This window comes from Ahaetulla prasina, chromosome 2, assembly GCF_028640845.1.
Source record: "Ahaetulla prasina isolate Xishuangbanna chromosome 2, ASM2864084v1, whole genome shotgun sequence".
Lineage (NCBI taxonomy): Eukaryota > Metazoa > Chordata > Lepidosauria > Squamata > Colubridae > Ahaetulla > Ahaetulla prasina.
The window spans coordinates 22048679-22068365 of record NC_080540.1 but is presented as its reverse complement, the minus strand read 5'-3'; the positions used below and the strand labels follow the sequence as shown (position 1 = coordinate 22068365).

Below are 19687 nucleotides of genomic sequence, written 5' to 3'. Positions count from 1 at the left end.
GGATGGATGCGCCTCCCCCCCACCCACCCCCGGCGGTCCCAGGGCCATTGGGTAGGGTTGGCGGTGGACTTGCCCCTCCGCCCATCCTTAAAACCCGAGTTGCTCATCCTGGCGGGGACGATCTTCCTTTTCAAGACCGCTCCTCTTCCCATCCTGACTTGAGAGTTAGCCCGACTTGAAACGGCGGGACTTATGGTTGGAAGAGCCCAGGATTAGGGTGGTGGCTTGTGCGGTTGTCCCCCTTGGTTAGTGGCAGTTCTGCTCCCTCTTGACGCCTTCCTTCCTTCCTTCCCTCCCTCTCTCTCTGCTGGCATTGCTTGCCCGCCCTGTGTGTATACCCTGTGTGCATGGAAGGTGGGCATATACTGGCACCTGCATAAAGTGAGCATTGGGTTGCAGCAGGGAGCAGGCAACCCGCTGCTGCTCCCTCTGGGTTTAAAAGAATGCTCCCAGGAGTCCCTGCCCACATGGCCAATGCAGAGATTATGGGGAGTATAGTGTGCCTGTGTGTATGAATGAATGAAAACAGCAGCAGACCGCCTGAAATGTTTCGCTGATTTTTGAGTTGATAACAACGAAACCTTTACTGGATTCTACGTCAGGTGATGATCCCTGACCATCATCCCCTTTCTTCCTGTTCACGCCTGGGCACATGTTATTTCTTTGAATGGATCGACCATCTGTGGGCTTTTGTGGGAGACCAAACTCTGTACAATACGACAGGCTTTCCCCCCCCCTTTTGTTTTTTGGCTTCTCTACACCTGGGAGGTGTGCAGGGATCCTTGAATTGATGGGTTGGTCTTCAATTCAATGCCGATGTCCATCTACTGATTTTCTGTTTGTTTATTTAATTGGAAAGGTGCACCTGAGTAGGGAAATATGGGTTAGAACTTGGACTTCGTTAGCTTCTGTGTCTGTGTGCAGGCATGCAGGTTGTGTATGTGTGTGTGTGTGTGTGTTTCTGTAAAGGTAAGCCTATGTTTGTCATCGCTCCTGCCTGTCTTTGGGTGTGCGCATTATATAATTGTTTTGTAGGTTCTTTCAGTCATCACCACTCTTATTAGTAGGGTGCCTAGCTTGCTTTCTACCACAGTGGTCTATCTTTGTGCTGTCTATCCCATCCCAGCATCTTCTAATTCAACTGTGGCTCCCCCACCCACCCACCCACCCACCCGGCTGGATATGATGGATTTTGTAGTCCATCACACAGGTGCTGGAAAGGCAGTGAGCTGAGAAAAAATCTGCTTGGGCTTTTGTCACCATGTGGGCATATTTGAAACCTTGGCAAAGAATCTTCTACTACCTTTGCAACTCTCCTTATTAATATTGAAGGTTAATACGTTCTTAATTCTTCTGTCAATGTTGCTGTGGAGCCAAGACTGGGGTTTGTCACATTGAACGTTTCTTTGGCTAAAAGAGATCCCCTTGTCTCCATGCGCTGATCATGCTCTAAGGAAGAGAGTGGAGAAAGAACTGCTAATGCTAATCACCAGATTAATAAAGTAGATTATGATCATGGACAGCTTCTCAATTGTGCTTGCATTGTCATCATAATCATTATAACTTGTCTTATACAATTTTTTTCCCTTTTTTTTTCCCCCTGGGAGAAAATTTTGCTCAGTACAGTTCGGTTTAGCTTCTGTTCATCTAATAAGGTGTTGCAGTTGTTTGGTGGCTGCTGTAGAAAATCAAAAGCTCCAGGGGTGTTGACAGACTAAAGTAAAAAATAATAATAATAAGATGGTGGCTTTAGCCCAATACTCAAAGCCCTGCCCCTTTTTATATGGACTTTTGCATATGATGCACAGAAAAGGGGAGGGGGCTGCAATCACACAGTCGGGCTGTTATTTAGACATTTTCTTCACCACCTCTTACGGACATTCCTAAGCAATTTTATTTTTATTTGCATTTATATCCCGCCCTTCTCCGAAGACTCAGGGCGGCTTACACTATGTTAAACAATAGTCTTCATCCATTTGTATATTATATACAAAGTCAACTTATTGCCCCCAAAGATCTGGGTCCTCATTTTACCTACCTTATAAAGGATGGAAGGCTGAGTCAACCTTGGGCCTGGTGGGACTTGAACCTGCAGTAATTGCAAGCAGCTGTGTTAATAACAGACAGACTTAGCAGTCTGAGCCACCAGAGGCCCATTCTGGTCATTCTGTTCTACCGAATGGCTTCCACCAGAGATAGACCAGGAACTCCCCTTCTCAGCTTTCTCTAGACCAGTCCAGCAGGCTGTATAAGTCACAGGTGCCACCTCTCACATCCCCAACAGGCACTACACAATGTGTATATTGATATTGTTTGCTTGATGGCAATCTCATCTTCCCCCACTAGGCCTTCAAGGTGGCTTAAGATCAGGATCTCCACAACCCTATATTCTCACAGGAACCACGGGAGGTAGGCTGGGCTGCAAGGGGACCCAAAGGCCCCACAAGCAGGGGTGGGCTGCTGGGGATTTTCAGGGGTTTGGGAAAACCTCTAGCTAAGATTCTGTGCAGTTCGGAGAACCCCCAAATCTCACTCCTAGCTGGCCCCGCCTACCCTACCCCCCCCTCCCAGGAGTCCCCATGTGGCCCCTTTTGGATGCAGGTAAGTGCAGGGCGCGCGTGGAGGCTCAGGGAAGGTAAAAAATGGGCTTATTGGAAGTTCGGGAAGGGCGTCCAGAGGTCCTCCAGAGCCTGGGAGGCCGTTTTCGTCCTCCCAGAGGCCCGAGGAAAACCTCCAGAGCACAGGGAGGGCAAAAATGCCCCCGCACGCCGTGGTGCAGGAGGCTGACTAGGCCATGCCCACTATGGCCACATCCACCCAGCAACCGGGCAGAGAACCCCTTGCTAAAATTTTCGAATCCCTCCCCTGCCCACAAGTACCGAGAGTCTCAATACGAGGCGTAACAAGGAAAATCCAACACAGTAGAGATCAATTTACATCAATGAATGGGGTTGCCCGACTTGCAGGTGTGATTCTGGGCAGCTAGCATTGGATTAAAAAAAAATCAAGCCCAGAAAATATCCAAACCAAAAAAAAAAAAAAGAGAAGGAAAGAAAGAAAACAACATAGCAAGTCTGAAGACAATCGTTCTCTTAACCCTTGTAGAATGGTCTCATGTAACAACCTGGCCCAATGCCTGGGTTAAGAGCCAGTTCTTCAAACCCTGACTCTGAAAGGGCAGCAGAGTCGAGTCATCAGGACATCAAGGGGGAGGGGAGAATGAGTACAGATAGTCTTCGACTTACAACAATTTGTTTAGTGACCATTCAAAGTTACGACGACATTGAAAAAAGTGACCATTTTCCAGGCTTATGACCATTGCAGTATCCCCATGGCCATGTGATCAAAATTGAGACGCTGGGTAACTGACCCATGTTGATGAGCATTGCAGTGCCATGCGATCACCTTTTGTGACCTTCCGATTGTAAAATGAGGCCAAACTCCCTTGACAACTGTCTCGCTAAGCCACAGAAATGTTGGGCTCAATGGTGGTCGTAAGTCGAGGATTACCTGAATACACAGAGAACAGAGACAAGAGAAGCCATATATCTTCTAGATCCCCTCAGATGTTATAGAAGGGAGCCAGAGTATATCAACCCCTTTCAGATCGTGTGGGATGGCCAGAGATGACTAGAGATAGGCAGCTCCTCCTCCTCCAACTTGGCCACATGCCATGAAGAGCTTTACAGATGGTAATCCGCCTCCTGGGAGCCATCAAAGTTTGTTCTCTTGTGGTATCACCTATAAACATACGGTGGTGTACCCAGGGGTGAGCTTCAAAAATTTTAGCAAGGGGTTCTATGCCCGGTTGCTCGGTGGGCGTGGCCTAGTTGGCCTCCTGCAGCATGGTGGTGTGTGTGTTTGCCTTTCCCGGGCTCCGGAGGCTTTCTTCGAGCCTCTGGGAGGGCAAAAACGGCCTCCCCAGGCTCTGGAGGCCCTCCGGAGGCTGGAAACGGGCCGGTTTCTGGCTTTCCTGAATTTCTGGTAGGCCCATTTTTTGCCCTCCCCGAGTCTCCGTGTATGCCCTACACTTACCTGCATCCAAAACAGACTGCGTGGGGACTCCTGGGAGGGGAGGGGAGGGGAGAGGAGGATGGGTGGGGCCATCCAGGAGTGGGATTTGGGAGTTCTCCGAACTGCACAGAATCTTAGCTAGAGGTTTATTTATTTATTTTTATTTATTTTATTTTGTCACAACAATTTATGTAGGTATCATACAAAAAGATTATATAGTATATAAACACATATATGAGTAAATATAAGGAGATATATAATATATATCTGATATATGATATATTATAAGAATAATATATCTCCCGAACCCCTGTGAATCCCCAGCAGCCCATCCCTGGGTGTACCCATAACTACCTATGCTCCTGCGTTCCTGACAAGCTTTTGAGTGGTCTTCAAAGGAAGCTCAATGTAGTAGAGCATGCTGCAACAACCTAAGCAGGAAGCTGTGTCTGTAGATGGCAAGGGCTTGCATGATTCTCTCTGAGCTTGGTCTGTAGTAGCTGACTCATTGGGCTGCCTGCCTGTTAATGAATGTGATAGTGTTTGCCACTGTCTCCTTCTGCTGTTGCCACACACACCTACTTATACCATCTTATCTTACAGTCTTCTTCCTCTTCGAGAGTCACATCGGGAGTCAGACGGATAGTTTCTGGGCTCAGAAAATACCAGGAAATCTGATAAGATGGCCATTATAAAGGGGATAGCTAGATTTTAGATTGTTGTGGTTTCCATAACGGTTCTAAGAACCACCGACTGCTGCCCGGTGCACACAATGTTACTCTTGGAATTAAACAATTTGTTCTGAGTTTCAAGAATACACGGGCACCCGTCCCACTATCTTCAAACAGAAAATACCTTTAAAATGTCTTCATTTTGGCCTTTGAGGAGCGTGGGATCATTTTGCGGCCCCTTTGTTAAGCAGCCTGAATGCATGGTTTGCTTTCAGAAAAACCTGAGACGATCGTAATCGGTGAAGATCCACTTTTAACTTACTGCTGTAACAAAGCAGGACCCGAAACTCTAGTTCCATGTTAAAAGTGTAATTAAATCTTCAGCATCTTCGGTTTTCTTTTCAAAGGAAGCTATGGCGGTATGACTTTGCCTGAGGCCTAGATTAAATGTTCTCTGATCGGGCAAACCGGTAAGTAGAAGCTATTGGCAGATGGCTGTCTATGTTACAACATACAGAGTTCAGGCTAGGCTCTTGGCAGCTGGTAATCTCCCAAGATCTCTTTTCAGGAGAAGATTCCTTCCTTCCTGGCATCTATACAGTACATATTGCTGCTTCTGCACCACACATCCAGCGGCCTGTTTAACCCCTTCTACTTACCAAACAACTGTTCCCTGCTATATGGTAATAGCAATAGCACTTAGACTTATGTACTGCTTCATAGTGCTTTACAGCCCTCTCTAAGTGGTTTACATATTGCCCCCCAAAATCTGGATCCTCATTTTACCGACCTCAGAAGGATGGAAGGCTGAGACGATCTTGAGCCAGTCAGGATCGAATTGCTGACAATGAGCAGTGAGTTAGCCTGCAATACTGCATTCTAACCACTGGGTTCACCACGGCTATGTATATGAAAGCAAGGATATGGGCATAGAGCAGGGGCAGAGGTGGGTTTCAGCAGATTCTGACCAGTTCTGAAGAACCGGTAGTGAAAATTTTGAGTAGTTCAGAGAACCAGTTGTAAAAATTCTGACTGGCCCCACCCCCATCTATTCTCTGTCTCCAGCTACTCGGGAGGAAATGGGGATTTTGCAGTAACTTTCCCCTGGATTGCGGAGGGAATGGAGATTTTACGGTATCCTTCCCCTGCCACGCCCACCAAGCCATGACATTCCTACCAAGCCTTATACACTGTAAGCCGCCCTGAGTCTTCGGAGAAGGGCGGGATATAAATGTAAAAAAAAAAAAAAGCCACGCCCACAGAACTGGTAGTAAAAAAATTTGAAACCCACCACTGAGCAGGGGTGCTATTCAGCAGGTTCTGGAGAACCAGTAGCAGAAATTTTGAGTAATTCGGAGAACTGGCAAATACCACCCCTGGCTGGCCCCAGAGTGGGGTGAGAATGGAGATTTTGCAGTATCCTTCCCCTGCCACACCCACCAAGCTACGCCCACACAGTAAAAAAAATAATAATTCCACCACTGGCACACAGTGCATATGGAACTGCAGAAGACAAGAAGGTGCAACTATTCAGATATTGCTAGAGTGTATTCCCCGTGATCAGTCTCACCACTAGCCAAGGCACTCTCCACCTCAGTCAGTCTCACCACTGCCACTAGCCAGCTGTGGCTGACATAAAATCAGCAGTACAGATAATCCTCGACTTGGAACCATTGGTTTAGGGACGGTTAGAAATTACAACGGCGCTGAAAAATATGACTTATGACCATTTTTCACCCTTACAACCATTGCAGCATCCCCATGGTCATGAGGTTACAATACAGGGTGCTTGGCAACCGGCTCATATTTATGACGGTTGCAATGCCCCGAAGTCATGTGATCTGCTTTTGCGACCTTCTGACAAGCAGAGTCAATGGAAAAGCCAGATTCACTGAATACCGTGTTGCTAACTTAACAGTGCACTTAACAACTGTGGCAAGCAAAACGGGGCAAAACCCGCTTAAGAACAGTCTCACTTAGCGACAGAAGTGTTACAATTGTGGTTGTAAGTCGAGGACTGTATCTGGAGAGCCATATATTGCAGCCTAACCTGAACACAAGGAGGAAAAAGCCAGTAGAACAACTCTTGCTGCATTACTATAATTAAAGGCCCTTATGCCATTTGGGTATATGCAAAATGAGCAATACCTGGAGAGCCAGATATGGCTGCTATCTTGAACATAAGCGAAGAAATCCAGTAGAACTACCCTTGCTGCATTACTAAGGATGATTAAAGGCCTCTGTGCCGTTTGTGAATATGTGAACATGTTGGACCAGCAGCCCATGACTATGTTTACACTATCTTGCTAATTTTTTCTCCTGGATCCTCATTGATAGGTACCGAAAACTAGATGGAAGAAATAAAGTCATTTGCCGGTAGGCCAGATACGAATGAACTGCAGCTCTCCAAAGCCCCACTCATCTAGAGTCAATGATGAGCAATGTGCAAGTTGTAGTTCAGAAATATTGTTAAGAATGCAACGGTGAATACCTGTAGCTCAGGTGTAGGATGAGGGTGAAGGTTTAGGACACGGGTTTCAAACTCAATCGCGTCATGAGCCGGATCGCGATGTATCGCGACATTTTTTGCCCTTGCAGAGCCAGGGTGGGCATGGCCTGCCCATGAAGTATCTGGCTCGAGGGCCACCAGTTTGACAGGCCTGGTTTAGGAGATGTTAATGTCCATTCTTCTGTTTATAAGGGCTTTGTGAGGGGTCAGGTCTTGTGATGGGTCAGGTGTGATGGGTTAGGGTTGAGACACCCTCACTTGACACAGTCACACCTCACCCATCACAAAGCCCTTATAAACAGAGGAACACTGACACTGACATCCCCTAAACTCCACTGAAGATGTTACCTAGCCTGGTAGCGAAATGTTCAGAAACCAACCTACTAGCTCAGAGAACAAACCTTCCCCCTCATTGTTAAGAATTATATTAGGCTCTTCCTGTCAAGAGAGTAGAGCTGGTTGGCATGAGAAAAACCTGTGCCCCTCGGATGCTTTTGAACTATAACCTCCATCATCATTGGCTAAGATGGCAGCGATTGCTTGGTTCTGTAGCTCATTAAACTTGGGGGGTGGGGGGGACAAACAAACTTTCTCCTTTCCTTGAAAATCTCCCACAGAAGGAAAGAGATCCAGTAAGGCAAGACTGCTGGGTGGGTGGGTGGGGAGACTCCAAATTAAATCTCTGTTCAAGCATGGCATTCACAAGTAACTTTGGGCTGATCAGTATAGTATTTTTTGGTGGAGATACTGTAAAATCAAGAGGTGTTTTGAGTCTCCAGAGAAAATGTGAGGTATAAAAGCAAAAATGAATGAACGTGGGTTGGGGGCCAGTCCAATGACCAACTAGAGTTTGTGCCTCAGCTAGCTAGATAGATAGAATTTTTTATTGGCCAAATGTGATTGGACACTCAAGGAATTTGTCTTGGTGCATATGCTCTCAATGTACATAAAAGAAAAGATACCTTCATCAAGAATTCTAAGGTACTTAATGATAGTCATAGGGTACAAATAAGCAATCAGGAAACAATATCAATATAAATCGTAAGGATACAAGCAACAAAGTTACAGTCATACAGTCATAAGTGGGAGGAGATGGGTGATGGGAACGATGAGAAGATTAATAGTAGTGCGGACTTAGTAAATAGTTTGACGGTGTTGAGGGAATTATTTGTTTAACAGATTGATGGTGTTCGGGGAAAAACTGTTCTTGTGTCTAGTTGTTCTGGTGTGCAGTGCTCTATAGCGTCGTTTTGAGGGTAGGAGTTGAAACAGTTTATGTCCAGGATGCGAGGGGTTTGTAAATATTTTCACAGCCCTCTTTTTGACTCGTGCAGTATACAGGTCCTCAATGGAAGGCAGGTTGGTAGCCATTGTTTTTTCTACAGTTCTAATTATCGATGACAGATAGGCCCATTTCAAGCATGGAAACTGACAGTCCAAACTTGTTTCTATGTTGATGGCAGGATAGTATCCTCCAGGGCAGGAGTTTCCAACCGCTGGTCTGTGGACCAGCTGCAGCATGCCAGAAACTGGGCCATGCAAACAACCGAAGCCCCATCCGTGGGATGCAAGCAGCATGCAAAACCATGCCCCCTCCGATCTGTGAAAAAAACCTGTCTCTATAGAACCGGTCCACTGCCGGTTCTGTGGAGACCACTTGGGGACCACTGCCTCAGTGCATTTGAGGAAAGCAAGCTAGTATGGAGGTACAAGGAAGGCTGCACCCCACTGTAGCCTGTAATGCCTTGTCAGATCTCCCTGCCTTCCTGAGCTGGAGACTCCGTTCTTTCTGATTCTGGGCATACCTCTGCTCTATCCTTCACTTTTTTTAAAAAAAAAGAATCAATATAGTATCTTAGGACAAGGGTCTCCAACCTTGGTCCCTTGAAGACTTGTGGACTTCAACTCCCAGAGTCCCTCAGCCAGCAAAGAGTTGAAGTCCACAAGTCTTAAAGGGACCAAGGTTGGAGACCCCTGCCTTAGGATATATTAGCTGCAGAAGTGAGAATAGACACCAGGTGGAAAATGGACTTCCCCAAGTTCTTTTGCCTCTATTTCTCTCCAATTCTTTTGAGATAGAATGGAGCCAGAGTATAGAATAAACCAAGATAAGGAGAGCTAGGGAACAAGCGAGGAAGAGACAGAGATAAACATCCCTCTCACAGATCAAATCCTCTATTCCAGGGGTCTCCAACCTTGGTCCCTTTAAGACTTGTGGACTTCAACTCCCAGAATTCCTCAGCCAGCTTTGCTGGCTGAGGGACTCTGGGAGTTGAAGTCCACAAGTCTTAAAGGGACCAAGGTTGGAGACCCCTGCTCTATTCAAATCATTTGTTATTGTTAGTTGTGAAGTCGTGTCCGACCCATCATGACCCCATGGACAACATTCCTCCAGGCTTTCCTATCCTCTACCATTCTCTGGAGTCCATTTAAGCTCACGCCTACTGCTTCAGTAACTCCATCCAGCCACCTCGTTCTCTGTCATCCCATTCTTCCTTTCCCCTCAATCTTTCTCTGCGTTAGGCTCTTCTCCAGTGAGTCCTTCCTTCTCATTACGTGGCCAAAGTATTTCTGTTTCATCTTCAGGATCTGGCCTTCTAAAGAACAGTCAGGATTGATCTCCTCTAGGACTGACCTGTTTGTTCGCCTTGCAGTCCAAGGGACTCGCAGGAGTCTTCTCCAGCACCAGAGCTCAAAGGCCTCAATTCTTTGGCGCTCAGCCTTTCTTATGGTCTAACTTTCACAGCCATACATTGCAACTGGGAAAACCATAGTCTTGACTATACGCACTTTTGTTGGCAGGGTGATGTCTCTGCTTTTTAGTACGTTGTCTAGATTTGCCATAGCTTTCCTCCCCAGGAGCAAGCGTCTTTTAATTCAAATCATTAGCCTTCATTTAATGGGGTGGTGGAAGCACACCCTGGAAGTATCATACAGGTCTGAGAAATAACATGGAGAAGTCTGAAAGCCAATTCTGCAAGCCATGCTCAAATCAAAGTGGATTTCATTAAAAATTAGGTGCTTATCAAGAATCTGAGATTCATATCCAGCGAGCTCCGCCACAGAGGTCTCAAATTATATAATGTTGTCTCTTGAGTCTTAGACACTATCATGCTTTGCCTTGGAAAATGCTGCTGCGAGCTGCTTCCCTTTTAAATCTGCTTTATTACATTATCTTTTATTTCCCTTTTTTGAGTGGCATATTCACGTCTATGTGTCTAGGCTGAATATGCTCTATTGCAGGGGTCTCCAACCTTGGCAACTTTAAGCCTGGAGGACTTCAACTCCCAGAATACTCCAGCCAGCTTTGATGGCTGGGGGATTCTGGGAGTTGAAGTCCTCCAGGCTTAAAGTTGCCAAGGTTGGAGACCCCTGCTGTATTGATTCTTGCAAGGCTTCTTTCTCCTGAATGGGGAACAAGTTTGAAATATTTAACGATGGCTGTGACATAAATATTCACGTTCAGATGAAACTCCAGCAATGTGGAACAGAGAATAGTTTTCTATTGTATGCAGTCATACACAATTGGCTTGTGTTACAAGGTAATGCTTTGGACTGTGGATGCTGATGTGTGTGTTAGAGAGGTTTTGAGGGAAACTGTCTCTCGAAAGAAATGGAAAGTTAGGGATAACTGATGGCTAGGATTTTACTGGGGGGTTAACAACTCCAGTTCTTTTTGTTCACACAATAGACAATCATTTCGGTGCAGCATTATGTATTTGGTACCCTCTAAGAGGCATGTTAGAAGGGATGCGGTGGCTCAGTGGCTAAGATGCTGAGCTTGTTGATCGAAAGGTCGACAGTTCAGCGGTTCGAATCCCTAGTGCCTTGTAATGGGGTGAGCTCCCGTTATTTCTTCCAGCTTCTGCCAACCTAACAATTTGAAAGCACGTAAAAAATGCAAGTAGAAAAATAGGGACCACCTTCGGTGGGAAGGTAACAGCGTTCCGTGCACCTTTGGCGTTGAGTCATGCCGGCCACATGACCATGGAGACATCTTCAGACAGCGCTGGCTCTTTGAAACGGAGATGATCACCGCCCCCTAGAGTCGGGAAAACTAGCACATATGTGCGAAGGGAACCTTTACCCTTACCTTTTAACAGATGTATGGTTCATATGAACTTTCTTTTTTTTTTTTTTTTTTTTTTGCAAAATTTTTTTATTTTTCCATAATAATTCCCACAATTTGACCAGAGTACAATACAATCACTTATCCAACAATCAGTCCTATACTCAAATTATACTCAGTCAGGGCTGCTCGACTGCCACTCCCCCCTTTAATCCTTTCTTCCCTTCTCATCCTTCTTAAACTTCCCCCACCACCTTCTCCTCGCTTTCCTACTTCCTCCTCTTCCCACTTCTCACTACCATCCTTTCTAACCCTCTATCTTCTCCTTCTCCTCCTCCTATCCTTTCTTCTCCTCCTTCTTTCCTCCCTACCCACCTACCTACCTACTTTCTTCCTTCTTTACTCCTCTTTCCTTACCCTTTCCTTCGGGAGTGTTTGCCGAGCAGTCCCGACATTACACCATTCCAACTTGTTTAATTCTACCATTATTCCTGCACAATGGCAACCAATCAATTTATAGTCTTCCCCTTCCCCGCCTCCTTCCCCGAGACTTCCCAGAACAGAATACAGGGTATTGTAACTAACAAACATAATCTAAAATATAACATAAAACATATTCCATTTCACACCATCACACTATCAATTCCCTTCTTTCTTAAACTAATACATAATAATTCCTAACTTCACTCAAAAACTAATTGATATTTTTTAATCTGATACTTATTTTGAATATAATCAATCCACTTCCTCCATTCCAATATATATTTTTCTTGTGTACAGTCTTTCAAGTAGGCAGAAATTTTGCCATTTCTGCTAAATTTGATACTTTACTAATCCATTCTCCAATTGTAGGTAAGTCTTCTTTCTTCCAATATTGTGCAATCAATAATCTTGCAGCAGTTATTAAATTCAGAATCAGTTTTGTCTCTATAACAGTGCAATCTGAGATTATTCCTAATAAAAGAACTGTGGAACAAACTTGATCTTCTTTTTCAAAATGTTCTGCATAATCCACCATATTTTAATCCAAAAGGCTTTAACTTTTTTGCAAGTCCACCATATATGATAATAGGTAGCATCCTCACAATCACATCTCCAACATTTTGCTTTCACATTTGGATACATACATGACAGTTTTTTAGGATCTAAATGCCATCTATAAAACATTTTATAAAATTTTCTCTTAAATTTTGTGCTTATGTGAATTTAACATTCCTCACCCAAATTTTTTCCCATGTTTCTAACATTATAGGTTGTTGAAAATTTTGTGCCCATTTTACCATACAATCTTTAACCAACTCCATTTCTGAATCAATTTCAACCAATACATTATATAATCTCTTTATATGCTGTTGACCTTGATCTTTTATTTGTTTTACCAGATTATCATCACTTTGCCTTATACCAATTTTCTGATCTATTTTCCATCTAGATTGCAATTGTCCATACTGGAACCATGTATAATTTCTTCCTTCATCCTCAATTTCTCCCTAGATTTCAACTGTAATTCCCTTTTTTCCATAGTCAAAAGCTCTTTGTAAGTGATAACTTCCATTTTTTGTAATATATTTATATTCTCTATCATATGTCTGGGGATGGTCCATATTGGTATCTTTCCATCTAACTTATATTGATATTTTTTCCAAATCCTCAACAACGCACTTCTGACCATATTATTCTTAAATGTCTTATCAATTTTCTTGTCATATATTACATATGCGTGCCATCCATATAACAAACCATAACCTTCTATATTCAAAATCCTTTCCTCTGTTAAATTAATCCAATCAGAAATTAAAGTTAAAACAACTGCATCATAGTACAATTTCAAATTAGACATTTTAAACCCCTCTTTCCTAACGTCTTGCATTATTTTTAACTTTATCCTCGGTTTTTACCCTTCCATACAAATTTATTAATCCTTTTGCCATTCTTGTAAATTTGCATCTTTCTTCAAAATTGGAATCATTTGAAACAAAAATAAAAATCTAGGCAAAACATTCATTTTTATAGCTGCCACTCTTCCCAACAATGATAATTGTAACTTCTTCCATTTCTCCATTTCTTTAATTACTTTTCCCCACAATACCTCATAATTGTTTTTATATAATTTTACATTCGATGCTGTAATGTATACTCCTAAGTATTTAACCTTTTTAACTACTTCATATCCAGTTATTCTTTCTAATTCTTCCTCTGATGTGTATTCATATTTTTAATTATCATTTTGTCTTCTGTTGATTCACTTTAAACCCAGATACCTTACTATACTGATCAATTGTCTCCATCAAATATACAGCTGAATGTATTGGTTGAGATAAAGAAACAACCAAATCATCTGCAAACGCTCTTAATTTATAATCTTGATTTTTAATTCTAATTCCTTTTATTCGATCTAAACCACGTATCTTACTCAATAATATTTCCAAAGTTAGAATGAATAATAATGGTGACAAGGGACATCCTTGTCTAGTCCCTTTCTCAATCTTGAAAGATTCTGTTAATCCACCATTTACTATTATTTGAGCTGTTTGCTTTTGATATATAGCCTTAATTGCTTGAATAAAATAATCCCCAAATTGCATTTTTTCTATTACTTTAAACAAAAACTGCCAATCCAATCTATCAAAAGCTTTTTCGGCATCCAAAAAGAGGAATGCTGCTGAAACCTGGCTGTTTCCTTCCAAATATTCAAGTAAATTTACAATTTGTCTCATATTATATCTCATCTGTCTCCCCTTAATAAATCCTGATTGGTCATTATGAATTAATTGATTCATCAGTGGCATCAATCTATTCGCTAGTATCTTAGCAAATATCTTATAATCAGTATTTAAAAGCGATATTGGCCTATAATTCTCTGGTTTAACACCATCTCGATCTTCTTTAGGTATTAATGAAATAAAAGCTGTCCTCCATGAAGGAGGAGCTTCTCCTCCCCTTTGTATTCTGTTAAATAACTCCTTAAGTGGTACAATCATCTCATTTTGTAAATTTTTATAATAAGTAGTTGTCAAGCCATCTGTACCTGGTGCTTTATTCGCTTTAAGCTGCTTAATTGCAAACACTATTTCCTCTGAAGAAATTAATTGATTCAACTCTTCCCTTTGATCTACTGTAATTTCTAAAATACCGTGGTCCTGTAAATATCTATCTATATCTTTATCACTAATCACATCTCTAGAATATAACTTAGTATAATATTCTAAAAAAGCTTTTTTAATCAAATTTTGCTGATATACTTCCTTACCTCTATATTCTATTTTATCAATTATACGTCGTTTCTGTTTCTTTCTTAATAAATATGCTAACCACCTTCCAGGTTTATTAGAATTATTAAACAAATTATGTCTTACATATTGTAAATTAGTTGCCACCTGATCTGCCATTAACATATTAAATTGACCTCTTAATATATTTATTGACTCTTTTGTTTTACTATCTCCTGGATTGCCTACCAATAACTGCTCCTTCCTTTTAATTTCCTCTTCTAGTTCTTTTCGCCTTTTGTGCAGTCTATTTCTATATTTATTATTCATCTCTAATAAAATTCCCCTCATATAAGCTTTACTGGTGTCCCAAACTATCTCTATAGGTGTCCCTTTATCCATGTTCAAAGAAAAAAATTCCTTCATTAGAGTTTTACATTCATTTACATTTTGTTCATATTTAAACAAGTTCTCATTCATCCTCCACGACCTCCTGGCCTCTTTTTCCCGATCTAACTCAATCCATACCGGCTATGATCAGACAAGGTTCTAGAACAAATTTTGTCTTCTTCACTCTGAAAAACAAATCATTAGTAATTAAAATGAAATCAATCCTAGAAAAGATTGATGTCTGTCAGAAAAATGTAAAATCTCTCTTTTCATTATGCTCGCCATACATCTCTCAATTCTAAATCTTCCATCAAATCAAAGAATGCCTTTGGCAGTTTTACACGATTGGAAATATTTCTAAGACTTCTTTTATCTTTCTGGATATCCATCACTCCATTCCAATCACCCATTAATATATGAGTTTTATAATCCCAAGATGTTATTCTTTTATGTAAAAACTTATAAAATTTTTCTTGTTGTTGATTTGGTGCATAAACTCCTATTAAAAGTATTTTTTTCCCCTCCAATAAAAGTTCAATAGCAATATATTTTCCTTGATTATCTGGCTCAGTTAATGTTGCAGATAAATTACTCTTTATATAAACAACTAGTCCATTCTTCTTTTCTGTAGCAGATGCAACAAAATGTATTCCCAATTTCGAATTTATCAAATATTTCTGGTCTAATCTTCTAATATGTTTTCCTTGTAAGCATACAATGTCATTTTTAAATTACTTCAAATAATGAAATATCTTTCTTCTCTTTTGTGGTGAGTTTAATCCATTAACATTCCAAGATAAAAGTCTAATTGCCATTATCAGCAATCGGAAACTTTTGAAGCACCAGCCGCAAATCATATCTTTCTTTGGGCCTTGCTCCTCCCACTGTTTCCGTCTTGGTAATAGCAGATTGAGCCTGTTGAGCCTTTTCTTCTTGTTCCTTGCGTTTGACAGCTGCTCTTGTCATCCTTGGCTCTTTTGGAATCTCTGATCCCATCTTAGACACATCCAACGCTTGTAAACGGTCTTCTTCCATTACTATCACTTCTTTTTCTTTAATTTCACCTTCCTTTCTCCTACCATCCGGAGATGGTGGACTTCAGCCTAAGCACATAAGCATAAAACTCTTGTGCTTTACTGACTGTATTAAGACGATGTGCTTTCCCTTCATAGTAAACTATTATACCAATTGGGATGTCCCATCTATACTCAATCTGACGTTTTTTAAGTTCGTTCACCAAAAAAGCAAACTCCTTCCTACCTCTCAACATTTTGGGGGGAATTTCCTTTAGTATTAAAATATCTTGGCCGGCCGCTTGAATCTTGTCTCCTTTAAAAAAAGCTTGTAAAATCTCATTTCTCACTGTTCTAGTAGTAAAATAAATAACAATGTCTCTGGGAAGATTTCTTTGTCTTGCTATCCAGGAATTCACACGATAAATTTTATCAATATAAATGCCACATCTACTGGCCGAACTGCCAAAATCTCTGCAAAGGCCTCCGAAAAATTTGTTTCAAATTTTCATTTACATTCTTTAGTCCACGGATTCGTAAAGCAAGTTCCATTGCTCTATATTGTACCAAAACAATTTCATCATCAACTTTATCCATTTTACTTTGAACTGCCTCAATCTTATTTTCCAATTTTAAATTAACTTTCTTTATTTCTTCTACTTCCTGCTCCAATAAAATCACATTTGATGCCAGACCCTGTACTGCTGACACCAAACCTTCTTTAACTTCTTTATTTCCAGTCTGAATTTCTAACATCTGTTTTTTAAACATACAATGTCATTTTAAATTGCTTCAAATAATGAAATATCTTTCTTCTCTTTTGTGGTGAGTTTAATCCATTGACATTCCAAGATAAAAGTCTAATTGCCATTATCAGCAATCGAAACTTTTGAAGCACCAGCCGCAAATCATATCTTTCTTTGGGCCTTGCTCCTCCCACTGTTTCCGTCTTGGTAATAGCAGATTGAGCCTGTTGAGCCTTTTCTTCTTGTTCCTTGCGTTTGACAGCTGCTCTTGTCATCCTTGGCTCTTTTGGAATCTCTGATCCCATCTTAGACACATCCAACGCTTGTAAACGGTCTTCTTCCATTACTATCACTTCTTTTTCTTTAATTTCACCTTCCTTTCTCCTACCATCCGGAGATGGTGGACTTCCAGCCTTAAGCACATAAGCATAAAACTCTTGTGCTTTACTGACTGTATTAAGACGATGTGCTTTCCCTTCATAGTAAACTATTATACCAATTGGGATGTCCCATCTATACTCAATCTGACGTTTTTTAAGTTCGTTCACCAAAAAGCAAACTCCTTCCTACCTCTCAACATTTTGGGGGGAATTTCCTTTAGTATTAAAATATCTTGGCCGCCGCTTGAATCTTGTCTCCTTTAAAAAGCTTGTAAAATCTCATTTCTCACTGTTCTAGTAGTAAAATAAATAACAATGTCTCTGGGAAGATTTCTTTGTCTTGCTATCCAGGAATTCACACGATAAATTTTATCAATATAAATGCCACATCTACTGGCCGAACTGCCAAAATCTCTGCAAAGGCCTCCGAAAAATTTGCTTCAAATTCTCATTTTACATTCTTTAGTCCACGGATTCGTAAAGCAAGTTCCATTGCTCTATATTGTACCAAAACAATTTCATCATCAACTTTATCCATTTTACTTTGAACTGCCTCAATCTTATTTTCCAATTTTAAATTAACTTTCTTTATTTCTTCTACTTCCTGCTCCAATAAAATCACATTTGATGCCAGACCCTGTACTGCTGACACCAAACCTTCTTTAACTTCTTTATTTCCAGTCTGAATTTCTAACATCTGTTTTTTCATCTCTGACATTTCTTCTGTAATTAATTTAAACTTATCCTCTATCTGGGAAGTTTGCCAATTCATAGCATCGTTAAGAGATTCTTTCATAAATTCTTTCAGGTTATCCTGAAGTGCTTCCAAATTTAGTGATTTTGTATCTGCTGTATGTGCTGGAGAGACTCGGTGTTAATGTTCCTGGAGTTTTTGTAGCAGTTGACTTTAATTGTTTTGCTGCCATCTCTTAAAATTTCTCTTTAACTTAATATTACGATAAACCTTTTAAGTCTTTTTTTCCAGTCTCAGTATCTCTTCTCCTTCTCATTACAATGTTTAAAAAAAAAATTTCCAGCTGGCCTCAGCAATAAACAACAGACAGTGAGACTTGTAACACTTTCGTTTTCAACTGTGTAGCTCATTAAAGAACGATCGCCATTTTCACTTTGAAGTCAGATCCAAAACTTAAAAAAAAATAACAGGGAATTGATTGATTACTTGCTTTTATAATTAGAGCTCTCCTGTTTCTGTTCAGTCCGGTATTATCTTCTTTAAGTTAAAATTGGTCCCGCTAATATTACGATAAACCTTTTAAGTCTTTTTTTTTTAAATCAGTCTCAATATCTCGATCTCTTCTCCTTCTCATTACAATGTTTAAAAAATTTCCAGCTGGCCTTCAGCAATAAACAGCAAACAGAGAATTGTAATACTTTCGTTTTCAACTGCGTAGCTCATTAAAGAACGATCGCCATTTTCACTTTGAAGTCAAATCCAAAACTTAAAAAAAAAATAACAGGGAATTGATTGATTACTTGCTTTTATAATTAGAGCTCTCCTGTTTCTGTTCAGTCCGGTATTATCTTCTTTAAGTTAAAATTGGTCCCGGAAGTTGGTCGCGGCAATTAGGTCTGCCGGAGCAGGAAAAAAGCCTCGGATCTGGAGCACTTTGAAGTTCTGAGGGGGCTTAACCCTTCGAGCCCCCTGGTATCTTCCAGGAGCTCTAGGGAAGCTCTACCTCTGCTTCTTTTTGCTCACCACCGCTTCTTCTCCCGAAGAGGGGGGTTTCCGAACTGCTGGACAGCTGATTGTCGCTGTCTTAGCAGTCCAACATGATCCAGAGGTTGGTGACCAGAAAGATCACCTCCATTGCCAACGGAGCCAACCAGGAAGCGTTCATATGAACTTTCTATCCATAAAAAGCATCATCTGGTGCAGCCATCTTGGGAAAATGACCCATTTCAAAATGCATGTATAGCTGTCCCTCTCGTTTCCTTTTCCTCAAGATTTTCCTGCGGATTGAAAGCTAGCATCACTTGGAAAAGGAGGCCTGGAGAAGATTCAGTTTTCCCAAAACATTTGTTTTTCACAGAGATATTTTTTATTTTATTTTTTGGAGATGGTGGGACATTCTCAGACCTTAAAATCACGTCTGTTGATCTATAACGAGCTGAGGAAGGAATCTTCTTTCAGGAGGCTGGACATCCTGATTCCTTTAGTCTGAACGAATGTTATTCAAGTACCTGCTGCCTGGGGTGTGTCTGTCTTTTGCCAAAAAGCAACCTAGCTCGCACTGTGGGAATCTGAGCCAAGAGGAACTTTAATTGCACTCACGTGTAAGACCTTGGTTGGGTAAGAAGGGCAAGAAGATTGTCTCATTACTTTTTAAAATGCTGGTGAACAGCATGTGCATCATAATGTGTTTAAAATATTTTAATGATACCCTCGGGTTTTTTTTTCCAGCCACAGGCAAAAGTTCAGCCAATGCAAAAAGCATAACCCCGGTGACCAAACTAACCCAGTCTTAAGGGAGCCTTTGCTGGAAGCTGGCTAATAGTTGTGGAAATGCTAGCTGTGCCTCCTATGGCGACATGGCACCTCGTCCTTAAACAGTGTGTGTGTGTGTGAAAATATGAGAGGATCTGAACCCCAAGAGACCATGTGTAAGGCACAGGAAGGTGCTGTATTTTCAGTGTATGCAGGCACTACAGCTGTTTCCATGGAGAC

At 41.4% G+C, this 19687-nt stretch overlaps 1 protein-coding gene across 1 annotated transcript in view; it reads left to right on the top strand.

Moving 5' to 3' along the window:
• Positions 1 to 19687, top strand: part of CAMK1 (calcium/calmodulin dependent protein kinase I) — a 67085-nt gene that overhangs the window by 440 nt on the left and 46958 nt on the right. The window lies entirely within an intron of this gene.